Genomic DNA, 14,495 nt, shown 5'->3' with positions numbered 1-14,495 from the left:
ACAAGTGAGACAAGTTAGTCTTTTAAAAAACGTTACAGACTATAAAGGAAATAGGATGGAAAATTGAGAGGAAAATCATCATGATGATGAATGACACAAAGAATGGAATGAGCTATTGCAGGCTGACTGTGAGATTGTGTGGAGAATTCCACAGCGCAGAAACGTATGCATTGACATTATATTATCATATAGGCCTATTATATTAAAATCATTATTGCCGTTATTACTAAACAAAATCATGATAAGAATTATTGGAATCGAGGACTTAATTATCATCATCATTATCATCATTATTATCATTATTATTAGTCCCATTAGTCTGCAGTGTTTGACGTCATAAATATAACTGTTTCGCTTTGCTCAAACAATCTTTCAGTTCCCACATCTCGTACAGAAACCGCACTTGAAGCTTTCGTTATTTTCTGCCTCTTCCTCTCCATGGAACGAACTTCCTCTTTAAATAAAAAAATTACCTTCACAACAATAATACTTTTTCTCATTTTTTTCCTTATGTATGGACCTCTCACTTTCTCTTCATGAAGAACCCTCATCAAACAATTATAATAATATATGATCAGGATGCCGGTGTGACAAAATAAATCCAATTAAGCATATAACATCTGCCTTACTAACAATGTTTATTTCCATCAACATCACAATTACCACAATTGAATATATATATATATCAAATGATAACAACAGTTAATTTATCGCAAGAAATTATTTCAGCATATGTCATTGCAATTGTAATACTTTCAAAACTATAATTATTTGTGTCTTTATTTTATGTTGTAACTTTTATTGATCAATAGTATGTTCTGATTGGACGTCCGCAATGTGAAGAGTGATGTCTGATTGTTATGCAATACAGTGATACAATACAGGATACATTGAACTGATGTTAAATAATGGAGGTTAATGTAATGTCCATTCCTCTCTCATTTAGGAAGGAAAACTACTTTTTTAACCTAGCTAATACTTACTCTACAACTTAAACAAAGACCTATCTATCAAGCTAATCTAACTTAACTACAACCTATCTAGGCCAACCTGAGTTAGACATGAGAGAGGGTGGACTAGGTTAGGGTGAAATGAAATGATATGAAAGCGATTTACAACACAAACAACAACACAAGTACGATAACAAATATACAAAATGAACAAAGAAACACTTGTATGAATATTGTACAGATGAATATTGTATTCGTATGATTGTCTATCATATATTATTTTAATGCAGGCTATTATTTTGTTAATGTTTTTTTATTATTAATATTATAAAAAATATTATTACATATTAGCCCATTTTAATATTTATAGTTTAAAACCAACTGCATGACAAGTAGGCTTAACCATTTATCTAATTGTACGTTCATGTTCTTTAACACCAATGCCGTAGCCAGCAATCGGGACAGTTGGGACAGTCCCACACAATTTGTCTAATGGGTCCACAAAGACTGGGTCAAAATTATGCAATTTTATGCATAATATGAGTCCAATTTTTGAAAAATCTGTCCAGATTTCTTATATTTAGCCTAAAATGGGCAAACTTTAAGAAAATGGGTCCAGATTTTTCATATTTTTGTGTTAAAATGTTTTTTGCGTGAAATTTTAAGAAAATGGGTTCACATTATTTGAATTTACGCGTAAAGTGGGTCCACCCGAAAAATTCTGACTAAGGCATTGCTTAACACTTTCAAAAATACATGGCATCTCTAAATTAAATCGACCAGATTGGCTTATTCCTTCGGAAATGATATTATTCTGCTGATAAACAAAACAAAATTCGCTTTCTATGTCATACTGATATTAGGTTGGTCACAGTTCCAAATTCCTGCGAAAATAAAAAAAAATACATTCATCGTTATTTGCAGGGGTGGCGTCAGAATGTTCCCGACGGGGGGAGGGGGAGGGGGGCGATGTGATTTGTGCACATTAGGATGAAACCCGTGTGGATCTAATAACCTAATTTGTTGGTAGTATAATTTCAAGAAATCAACATTGAAACCCACCTTTAGTATAATCAACTTTTAATCCACCAGTAGATTCCTCTAAGTCGATGGTACACAGTTTCAGTAGGTTGAAGTCGGCGGCAGTTCACAAGTATTCAAGGCCTTGCATATCAACCACTTCTGTCGGGCTGTGTTTACAAATAGACCTATGCGTAATCTCATATGAAAACAATTGACATTTGCAAAAACCCCATCCTCAAGACAGACAACAAATCCTAGTTAATTTTAAAATCATGACATGGCCCCTGGACCCCCTACCCCAGAATTGGTAATATTATGTTTCAATAAACTCGGAATTTGGTCTTCACTCGCCACTCTTTAAATCGTTGACCAATACAATTAGTCTATCCAACCAAAGGTTCATTTCACATCATTTCACAAGCCCAGGCATTCAAACTTACCTTTGCAAGTTGGTCTACCATTTCATCGTCACCGTGACGTTAACATTTTATCGCCATCATATACAAGATTATATTCGTTATAATTATCATCGTCCTCACTTTAAGTTGATATTCACCGTCAAAAGGAACACGTTGATATGATTTAATCAGAAAATCGGTAATTCCTTATTATTTCTTTTCTGAAATGAAAACAAATTTTATGTTATAAAAATGTATAGATGTCTAAGCCTGTGCATAGCCCAATAGCCCTCTGGTCATTTTACAACACCAAGCCGCTTTGAAAAACAAGGTCAACTTTCATGCATTCACATCATCTTAAAAATTATATTTGCAAGTTTAGTTAGGGCCTACACCATTTCATTATCGTTAATAGTCACTAAAAAGTCAACGCTGCCGTTTTAATCATCACCATTATCGTCATTTTTTTTATTAGGTTGTACTAATGGCAAAGTCTCTTAATCAGCTCAAATCCCAAATCACTAAAGCTCTCAGGAACCACCCAAACTTTCCAGTCCATATTTGGATCCATGATAGGAAGATAAGCAGAGTAAAGATTCAAGAGTCAATTACAAGTTATCAAGTAGGGCCTACTGTAAAATTAGAATCGTCGTTACTGTTTTAACGTCAACTCTATCGCCATCCTTATCAGCAACAACATCCTCGTTATCATCATGAATTATATCATCGTATTCGTTCAATGTTCATTTCATCATCATCATCATCATCACAATCATCATTATCATCGTCACTGTTCATTTTCTTTTCAATTCAAGTCAATAAAATATCCATCGGCAGAAGAACCACCAGCCAATCATAGAATATTTCCACAAGCATCATTATCGAAATCACCAGGTTTTCTTTTCTGAAATAAAGTAACATTAAATGTTATAAAATTTAAGGGGCATAATAAGGAGTAGCCAAACACAAGGAAATGCTACACTTATTTATTTCTCACACAGGCATACGTGACAATTCATAAAAGTTCAAGATACCCAGGGGGAAAATGTCATAAGAATGATAAAGAAAACAATGGTAATACAAAAGCTATGATAATGGTAAAAATTAGAAAAAAATTAGAATTTTGAAAAAAGTTACAATCTAACAATGAACTGTGAGCAAACTATTAAGGTTTGCGGAAAAGTACAAGTGATTTGCCACTGCAGATTGAGCTTTTGACAAAATTAATATTTCTAAAATGAAAAGATGGATATAATAAACAAATTGCTTGGAACTATAGACCTACAAATAAGAATCTAAGTAATTCGCAAAATTATCACAGCAACATCACTACCTTTTTTTTATTCGCATTACAAGAGCATTCTTCATTACCGGTACACAATAGGTTGCAGAAACTCACCTTGATATAAGCCGTCCATTATCATACGGTCATTATTAATCATCGACGTGCACATATTTTCTTGTTTTTAAGTCGATCACACCAAATTCCAGTCAGGTCGGGGACTGTCTACAAGCATTTACTGATTTGCGTATCGACCACTACGTAAATAATGAATATGTAATTAAGAAGTATGAGCTCACGTTAACATGAATCATAATGTTGTTTTATACTAAATAAATTCAATTTAATTCAATATGTGAAACACAATTAGCAAAAAGGATACTCGGCCCGCCTCTCCCACCCTCTCGACAGCTAAAAATTGTAATCAAGTTTCCAGATTGCAATAATAGATTGATATGGGCCCTGGACTCACAGAATTGGTATGGGAACATTCTCCTATGACCTCGGACACCCCGTCGGCCAAATCCTGGCGCCATCCCTGCAACTAAATGGCAGACAACAGCAAGCAAGCTAACCATCCATGCATACTGTAGGTTTATTTCACAAGCCCCATGCATTAAAATTTACCTTTGCAAGTACAGGTCTACCATTTCATCATCATCATCACCATCCGTACCATCCCTATCGCCATCATCCTCGTTATTCGCATCATCGTTATAGTTGTCATCGTCCTTTCCAGTCCATATTTGGCTCTATGATTGAAAGATAAGCATAGTAAAGATTCAAGAGTCTATTACAAGTAATCAAGTATTGTAGGGCCTACTGTAAAATTAGAATCGTCGTTACTGTTTCAACGTCAGCTCTATCGCCATCCTTATCAGCAACAACATCCTAGTTATCATCTTGAATTATATCATCGTATTCGTTCAATGTTCATTTCATGTCGATATGAACAAGTATACATCATCATCATCACTGTTCATTTTGTTTTCAATTCAAGTCAATAAATTATCCATCGGCAGAAGAACCACCAGCCAATCACAGCATATTTCCACAAGAATCATTATCGAAATCCAGGGTTTTTTTCTGAAATAAAGTAACATTAAATACTTATTTATTTCTCACACAGGCATAGGTGACAATTCATAAAGTACAAGATAGCCAGAAAAAAAAATCATGAGAATGATAAAGAAAACAATGGTAATACAAAAACTATAATGGCAAAAAATTAATTAAATTAAATTAAAATAATAAAAAATAGAATTTTGATAAAAGTTACAATGTAACAATAAACTGTGTGAAAACTATTAAGGTTTGCGGAAAAGTACAAGTACTCACCTTAAAATCAGCCGTCCATCACCATACGATCATTATTAATCATCGACGTCCACATATTTCCTTGTTTTTAAGTCGATCACACTCTAAATTCAAGTCAGGTCGGGGAGTGTCCACAAGCATTTACTGCTTTGCATATCAACCACTACGTAAATAATGAATATGTATTTAAGAAAAAAAAATATGAGCTCACTTTAACATGAATCATGGTGTTGTTTTATACAATTCAATTTAATATGTGCATTCAAACTTACCTTTGCAAGCACAGGTCTACCATTTCATCATCACCATCAGTATCATCTCTATCGTCATCATCCTCGTTATCCGCATCATCCTCATGAGCACTTTATGTCGATAATTCTCCATTAGAAGAAGAAGCAGAGAAGAAGCCCGAGTCCACCTAGCAAATTGATTTGATTTATTCTGAAATTCACACGCATTATAAAAAATATCTATTTTTTCTATTTATTTATTTTTTTTATTTATTTTTAATATGGCCATTATAGTCCTATCTTCACTTCACGTCATTTCACAACCTCACCAAGTGGCCTTGCAAACTTTCAGACGTTCAAACATTATCTTACAACTTACCTTTGCAAGTTTGGATACACCATTTCATTATCGTTAATCGTCATCGCTGTCGTCACTCATCACCATCATTTGTCATTTTATAGTATGTTGTAATAGCAAAGTCAGTCAAAATCAAAGTCAGTTAAAAAGCTCAAATACACTACACAAAAATTTAAAATCTTCATTAAACGTCACTATTATAGTCATCGCTACCGTCATCATCACAATCACCATCATCATCATTTTTCTTTCATTCCACGTCGATAGGTAGAAGTACCGCCAGCCAATCAGTAGGTTAGCATATTTCCTCAAGTATCATTATCAAAATCACCAGATTGTTTTCTTCTGAAATGAAATAAACTAACGAAAGTTCATAAAATACTATTGAACGAATAATATTTATTTATTCCGCACACATTGCATGGTGACAAAGACCTGTGATGCACAAGGTATTTGTCGCCTTGCTACTGTCTGTGAACAACAAAATGTATTAAATTTCTGAAATAAAAGACATACTATTAGTTATTATAAACCTTGGATTTACATACACTGAAATTTAACAATAGTAAATGAATTTCATTTACTATTGTTTTACATTTACAAAATTACAATTCATAACAAATTCAGACAAAAACACGTCTTAGGATGTTAAATAAACGAGACATAAACGCATGTTCTGATGTACCAATTTATTGAAACAAATTCATAGGGATACAATGTTTGGTATAGGACTAGGGGCTGACCATAAATGTGATAAAAAAAAAAAGACACAGATACCAATGTAAAGAAGGAGTCAAGACACAGTTGTTTGTACAAATGTACCAGTACAGATTTATTGTAACAATTTCATAGGTATACAATTGAAGACGCATTGAGGCAGCACCTGCTATCATTATCAAAATACTGACCTAACCCACTATCGAAACGAATAAAAAAATAAATAAATAAAAAATACTATGATTTAAATAAAGTGGTTTACAAGATGGGCATTGGGTACAATATTAGTATGATTGTTTCTTCTACACAAACAATCCTGTGGTTAGTTGACTTACTTGGTTTGATGCTTGGATGCTCGAAGCGATGTCTTGCTGTGTTAGTAACTTACCTGTGGTCCAGTTACATTTGCATATAATCAACATAATTAAACAACAACTGTCTTATTCTATATCGGTCTAAGTGTTAGTTCAATTTGCATAATACATACATTCATAAATAGTCTAATTGATGCTGTTTATATGATAAATTGATGTTGTCAAAATTTTGCAGAATATATGATCTACATGCAGTGTTGTCAGATTATCAGCATCTAGTAACAGCTAGTGGCCTATAATGGTAATTAGAAGGCCTATATTGGAAGTTTATCCATGGAACCCATGGTTCATCTATATTATCATCGCAATTCTGTATGATACGATAATCATTAAACCTTGTTTGCAATTATAAAATCTAGCTAAATATGCTATACAGTATTAACATTGAATAATATCAACAAGATCAGCCGTAATTATTATTAGCTTCGTTGCCCTGAAAAAGAAAAGCCTAATGTCTAAACCTGTGTGTTAGTAGAAATGGAAGAAACACATTTTAACCAAAAAGGTATTATATAGAGTTCTATATCTGGGACGGATCCAGCGGGGGGGGGGGGGGGGCATGAGACCCGTTCCCGCCCCTCCCCCATCAGTCAAGCCAAAAAATAAAAAATAGGGAGAAAAATTTGAGTTAGAGAGAGGAAAGATGAAAAAAGACAGTGCACCCATGAGTTCAGTGGTGATCAGCAGTGGGCGAAGGAAAGCTAGATTATTTACCACTTATTTTCACCAACCATGGTGGGGCCGAGGTGGGAGTGGCGTGGACTTCTTATTGTGTCCCCACTCCCCACCCCTTCAGAAAATCTCTGGATCCGCCCTGTGTATATTAGCTTTTTGGTTTCAGCACATGTTAGTTCTTACTATGATTGATGCTTGGATGCTCGAAGACGCGATGGCGTTCATCAAATCAGCACGTCAAGGAGGATAAAAAGGCACAAACGCCGAAAGACTCCAGTTGGCAAAATTTTATATAAAATTTCAATAGTTTCGTATTTGTATGTGAATATTTCAAATTTGACTATTGGCGTCTACGAAATTTACGCGATTCCTAACGTAATAAAAATAATAATAATTATAAATAATAAAGATTTTAAAAAAATTAAAACTAACATTACGACAGTATTAATAAAATATTTTTAATAAAATAAAAATAATAAAATAACACCTACGAAATAATTATATTCTATCGATGTGCTGATTAAGTGCATGTTAAGAAAATAAGGTAGATGTATATGTTGTTGTATTTAAATAAATGAAATGAAAATGAAATGAAAATGAAATGCAATGAAATAAGACAGGGGATGATTAGATAGATGCCAAAAGTCAAATAACGTTTTTAAATCAATTCCAAAAAAAAGCATATAACAATTCTTTGGAGTGTTGGCGCATAAATTGCCTGACTGGCGCTAAAATTTGTTTTGTATCCATGGACGTCAGTATGACATCCACTTGTAAGACCTGCAATACAACACGAGCAATATTATTAGAGCACTAGTTGCATATAAGTAACTTCGAAAAAAATGATACATGGGTGGAGCAGTGTGGTAGTGAAGTAATGTAAGCATACTTATCGACAATATATAGGCTATACAGTTACTGTACTTCGATACCTATTTGAATCACAATGATAACGTCGAAACTCATACGTACTAAATCATGGTAGGCCAAGAACCAAAGATAGTAAGCTATTCATGTTCTTTGGTAGAACTCCAATGTTTCTCGTTTCAGAAATTGCTATGGTATAGGTAGGCGGGCCTTAGAAAATCAAATCGTTAAGCGCCGTGTCGCAGCCGTTAAGCTAGTCCTCAGATACAGTAGGCTAACAACTTCGCAATTGAAGACAATTTATTATAAAGACAATTCTCAACCCGTCCTCTAACCTTCGTCAGAGTAACTTCTAATAGTAGGCTTACATTATTATATTTATAACCATTAGCCTAGGCCCTACAGGCCTATTAAATGTTTACTCTGGTACTCACCCGCTGTGTCTCTCTTTGTTTACACCCTCCTCCGCTGGTCACACTATAGGAGAATAATGAAACAGACCAAGAAACAGTCTTTTTAACCGGTATATTCAAAATTGGAAGCTTAACTATGATTGGATGCTATTGTATGCATGGTTGGATTAAAACAATAATATCCAATCAACATTAGGAAATTTGTTTGAAAATGTAGGCCTAACTGTCAAAACAACAATAGCCACTGCCTAAAGTGTTTTGGTCATTACCTTGTAAATTCTTTCTTGCCGATACGTCAAACTGATTGATTCCTTTGTTAGTGTATATGCGAACATAATTTTATTATGTAAATGTTGAGTATATTAAGCCATGTATTTTTTATCAATGTAAAGACGGAATATGTGAAATAAATATGATAGGCAATGTAAACAACAACGTCAGATCCGGATTTGCCTGCCACAGGGGCATCTATGATTTTGGAGGTGGGAATTCTACCAGAGCTTCAGATATTTTTTGTCTGTAATTTGAAATTTTGTATTATAAAGATTTTTTTGATACAGTGCTTTTGTATTTATGAGAAATGAATAATAAATATATTAATTTGCTGATCCAAAGAAAGTTATTGTGATTAGTGATTAACATATTCTTGGATACCTCCATTGGAGTAAATAACGTTGAACGTTCTGACTTCACACATTCGGAAATGTCACACTTTCAAAATTCACTGCACACTTTTAAAACCATGGCACACTTTCAAAATTCAACTTTTTGAATGTCACATCAAACTTTCAAAATCACTTCCACATTTGAAAGTAAATTTAAAATCCTAAAACTTTTGGTGGCAGCTACCCAGCCCCATTGTAGTCTAATCCTTGTTTATATAAATCTAGGCCATATGCAGAGTCTATTGTTAAATCCTGACTTAGGCCCCTTCTCCGGGCCTGGCTAACTTTACTGAATATTAATTATTATTAACAATTAACTTTTATACAATTATATTACAATATACAGTCATGGGAAAGTTAATATATGTAATTGAATTAGTAATTTTCCGTGACCCTTTCTCATTTTCTGATAATAAAGGCCATAGCCATGGCAATTTTGTTTAAAAGCAGTGAAACAATAAAACCAATGAATCTAAACTTCAGCAATCATGTTGTAAAAATTGTAATTAGGCCCATCGTCTCTCTATAAGATAAATTGTTTATCCGATTAAAATTGGAAAATTCGTATTGTAGCTAGTAGTAATAAGTCTGTCTCTTATACACATCTAGATCGTTTATTGTCTATTGTCATGGCTTCAGAAACAAAAGAATTTGTGACTATTGGATCTACTAGTGTTTGTCAATGAAGTCACTGCAGGCCCATAGAAAGCATTTGGTCAGATATGGCATAATTTAGACCCCTTTAGCATCTAACATATTTGTTAGGCCTATGCGTAATTTTGGCAAATTTAGCATATCCTAAGAAGAAAAATATCTCTAACTGGTCTCAAAAAAAAAAATTTAAAAAAAAAATGGTCAAAATTGAAACCCAACAAAATTAGATACTAGATTAATTAAAATTATTTCATCCAAAAATCCTTGCTCTTTTGAAAATCTAATATTAGGCCTGTATACACTCATCACATTTTCCAGAGGCAGGAAAGGGCATTTCCGAGCATCTGTAGGACCTAAAATGAAAACTTTCCAGTGGAGGGCCAATGATCCCCTCCAAAGTACTCTACCACATCATCAGTTTTTTTCCCAAGCCTCTGTCCTGCACCACCTCGACTACAGAACCTTTTGGTCCTCTGACAAGTATATGCAAATTCCCCCCCCCCCCGGTCGGGGAGAAAAAACACAATTAGTCGGGGAGAAAAAAAAATATATGTATTTTCTACATATTATTAAACTCTCTAAAATCGATTAAATAAGCCTTTGAAACCCCTAAATTGATAACATTTTCGGGGGCTTTTCCCCTGGACAACTTTCGAAAACTTTGCTTTCGTCGGGGAAATCTGACCCCCTTGTCGGGGCATCGGCCCCCGTCGGGGACCTTTTTTTTTTACTATGATGGTGATGTGATGATGAGGAATTTTACTATATAAGAGTGTCATTTCCTTCTTTAAGTTTCTTTAAATTTTCCAATAGCCCCCTCCCCTCTACCTTTAAAAAATGATCTTTGCCCGTATTTTGATATCATTAGTCCTTTCATCACTCAACTATTCCACCGCCTATTATGTCATCATCATCAATCACCATCCCCATGGCATAAACTCTTGAGGGGACACCTTCGGGACCATTTTAATTGATCTATAAATTTAACTAAATTGTATAAATAATTCGCAATGAATATACCATACATTTATGATGGAGTATAGGCCTAATAAATGACGTAATTAAACAATAAAATTGTACTGTATATTGTTTCAGATTTCCAGTGCTATGACGGATATAGAATAATGATTTGAACATTAAAGTAAAGATTTCAATGGCGAATTCAAGGGGTGGGGGATGTAGGAGCTCCGGCCCGGGCCCTTAACTAAATTTTTAGAAATTGTAAAAACAAAATGAAGGAAAAACACTGCCACTGCCATAATCATAGGCCTATATTTTCTTCAGCTCCGCCATAGTTGGGGCTGAGGTGGTAGATCGTCCATTTGTGAAAGTCCCGCCCCTTCCCCACCCCTCCCGACCTCCATGGATTGCTAGGAGCCTTGAAATGTGAAAGGGGGGAGGGTGCAAAATAAAGTGATTTGAGGTGAACTATTTGACCGAGAGGAAGGGGCCAAGTATTTTTGGAGGCCTTCCCCCCCCCCCCCCCCCCCGGAACTTTCCAAGATATGCCAATGCAGACCTCCCGTCAATCCTTGCGGCATCACTGCCAGAATGGTATTGAGAATAGTGTAGCTTTCAATTTGTGCGGGGTGGCGCTTATTATAATTTCCAATTAGTCCTTAGTATAATTTGATTCGCATCGCTTGTCACACTGACATATACACCGTGTGACCAATGTGACGTTAGTAACTAAGACCCTGTACTTCATTACTTAATAACTTTATACAATATACCGGTACATTACAATACAGACATGGGGAAGTTGAATTCAATAATTTGTTAACTTTCCGTCACCCTTCTCTTTTTCCTGGAATATAGGCCGACTAGCCATGGCAATTTTGTTTAAAAGCAGTGAAACAATAAAACCAATGAATCTAAACTTCAGCAATCATGTTGTAAAAATTGTAATTAGGCCCATCGTCTCTCTATAAGATAAATTGTTTATCCGATTAAAATTGGAAAATTCGTATTGTAGCTAGTAGTAATAAGTAGTTAGACCATTGATTGTTTTCGTTTCTTTCTTTGAACGGCCTATCCTACCTCTAAAATAAGACCAGCTAGGCCCTATAAATATGTATTTTTTTACTTTGTGCAGACCTCAAATTGATAATATTCCAGAGATCCTAATTTTGGGGGGAATAAACACACAGGGACAATTTATTATGTTTACTTCCATTGGTTGTACAGTATGTATGTCGAGGAAATTAGGAACGAAAACGTAGTGCAGCTGAGATTATGCAAGACGTCACCATAAGAAGCCACGCCCCTCGACTGAATTGGTTGTATTTAGCAACTATAGGACTACCACGTGTAATACAATGTAGCTGACGGTTACTGTATTTGAATCCGTTAAACCATAGAGCAAAGAAACTTTATTTGCTTTATGGTTCATGAATGGTTATGGCGCATTGACAGCAAGAGGTCAGAGGTTCGAATTCCGTTGGAGCCCTTTTTATTATAAAATTAATTTACAGGACAACATTCGTTGAGAGCTACTGTATGGGCCATGCTACACGATGTACCATCATGAACTTCATTCAAAAACTATAGTATAACTTTCTTTGATTATTTAGGCCTCTATACAAATTTGACGGTGTTAAGTACGGCTATCTTGATTATTATATGTTACTAAATTTCATTTCCAACTGTACTTAACGCCCTCTTGGGCTCCATCATTGTGTGTAGCTAGCTGACGCGTCTATTTGAACTGTTCAATCGAAGCCTCTGTGGTCTATGGTTATGACGCTCGTGACAGCGAGGTCGCAGGTTCGAATCCCGTCTGAGGAATTTTGGAACCCAGTCTACAAATTTAGGCCCGTACGATCACTAGTCATTCCCCCTTCAGCCGCATGCAACAGCTGCAACCTTCGTACTTCAAAATTTACTCCATTATGTGTGAGACCTCAAGTTACTACTGAACTTGACTATAAATGCACAGACAATGAATGAGATTATTTGATTTTAACGATAATATTAGTGCAATAAAAGGGTCTTTAGAAAACGAAAACCAAACAAATCAAGAAACTATTTCGTTAAATGAATCCATGGTGCGGCAGGTGTTCTCGGGTGTTAAAGTGAACAAAGCCACAGGTCCTGACGGTATTAGTAATAAGTTATTAAAATGTTGCAGTCACCAACTTTCCCATGTTTTTACAAAATTATTCCAACGCACTTTTGATACCGGAGTTATTCCAGCTATTTGGAAGACTTCAAAAATAACACCTTTGCCTAAAACTAAACAGATTACATCTTTAAATGACTACCGTCCTGTAGCTTTGACACCAAATCCAATGAAATGTTTAGAAAAAATAATTACTAAAATGATTATGTCAAATAATAATGACCCTAATCAGTTTGCCTACAGACAAAATAGAAGTGTAGATGATGCTGTGATAATGTATACCGACAGCGTATATAGACACCTTGATGTACCCAGATCTTTCATTAGATAGATGTGTATAAGAGACAGATACAAATTTGACGGTGTTAAGTACGGCTATCTTGATTATTATATGTTACTAAATTTCATTTCCAACTGTACTTAACGCCCTCTCGGGCTCCATCATTGTGTGTAGCTAGCTGACGCGTCTATTTGAACTGTTCAATCGAAGCCTCTGTGGTCTATGGTTATGACGCTCGTGACAGCGAGGTCGCAGGTTCGAATCCCGTCTGAGGAATTTTATTACACAATGTACAGTATTTACAGAACAACATTCGTTGAGAGATATGCTACACGATGTACCATCGTCCTTTCTTTGATTTTTATATATGGCCTACTACATATTCAAATCAAGTTTTTAGCACTGGGACACATTGTATACATCAAAATGTGTATATTATAGGCCTAGTAACTAAAATCGGCCTATCAAGCATAGTGTATCAACGAAAGTTAATAGTTAAGTTGTATGAAAAAAGGGTCACTGATGGGAATCGAACCGGCAATCTATCGCTATCCCTGAGAGCGTCATGATACTGTTTAGTCCACAAGGCCCTGGAACCCAGTCTACAAATTTAGGCCCGTACGATCACTAGTCATTCCCCTTCAGCCGCATGCAACAGCTGCAACTTTCGTACTTCAAAATTTACTCCATTATGTGTGAGACCTCAAGTTACTACTGAACTTGACTATAAATGCACAGACAATGAATGAGATTGATTGAAATCGTACTGTGGTGAAAATAACTGAGTTGATATAAAACTCTAGCTGATAGATGATTCAAATAAAATTATAATAGGGCATATAAATTACCAATGGTGAGAAAATGAGGGATTCATGAGTTGATAAAAAATATCCAAATAGATAAAACTGTATACATATAAATTAAATTAATTATTGGTAGAAACAGTGCTCAGCGAATTGACTATATGAACAATGATGTAAAGGTCGAGTATCGGGCATGCTATTGCCTAATATTAACCAAAAGGTTCCTTATCGATTGCGATTTGATAAGCCTCCTGCTGTTAGCACACCCTCTGCATTTTTTCAACTAGGTAAAGTACCGTACCAGTCGTTCTATAGAGTTTATTTACACGCCAAGAATTACCATCAATGAATCTGCTTTACAGACGTAT

The 14,495-nt window shown here is 35.1% G+C and overlaps 1 long non-coding RNA gene across 3 annotated transcripts; it reads right to left on the bottom strand.

Annotated features, from left to right (window-relative positions):
* Positions 1-1,543: 1,543 nt before the first annotated feature.
* LOC117122935 lies at positions 1,544-8,669 on the bottom strand. 3 transcript variants are annotated; one of them, XR_004447772.1, is made up of 10 exons: positions 8,626-8,669; positions 5,580-8,104; positions 5,243-5,411; positions 4,992-5,133; positions 4,500-4,739; positions 4,281-4,405; positions 3,771-3,910; positions 2,414-3,275; positions 2,013-2,140; positions 1,544-1,834 (listed from the first exon to the last, which is right to left on the bottom strand). It is a non-coding gene; the product is annotated as an uncharacterized LOC117122935 (long non-coding RNA). The 3 variants fall into 3 exon arrangements; XR_004447771.1 differs by having other exon boundaries at positions 4,281-4,739; XR_004447773.1 differs by lacking the exon at positions 4,500-4,739.
* Between the last annotated feature and the right edge of the window lie 5,826 nt (positions 8,670-14,495).

Source organism: Anneissia japonica, unplaced genomic scaffold (genome assembly GCF_011630105.1).
Source record: "Anneissia japonica isolate Jap-2015-1 unplaced genomic scaffold, ASM1163010v1 scaffold288071_len251177_cov169, whole genome shotgun sequence".
NCBI lineage: Eukaryota > Metazoa > Echinodermata > Crinoidea > Comatulida > Comatulidae > Anneissia > Anneissia japonica.
Note: the sequence above shows the minus strand (reverse complement) of the source record. Positions and strands in the feature narration are given on the sequence as shown.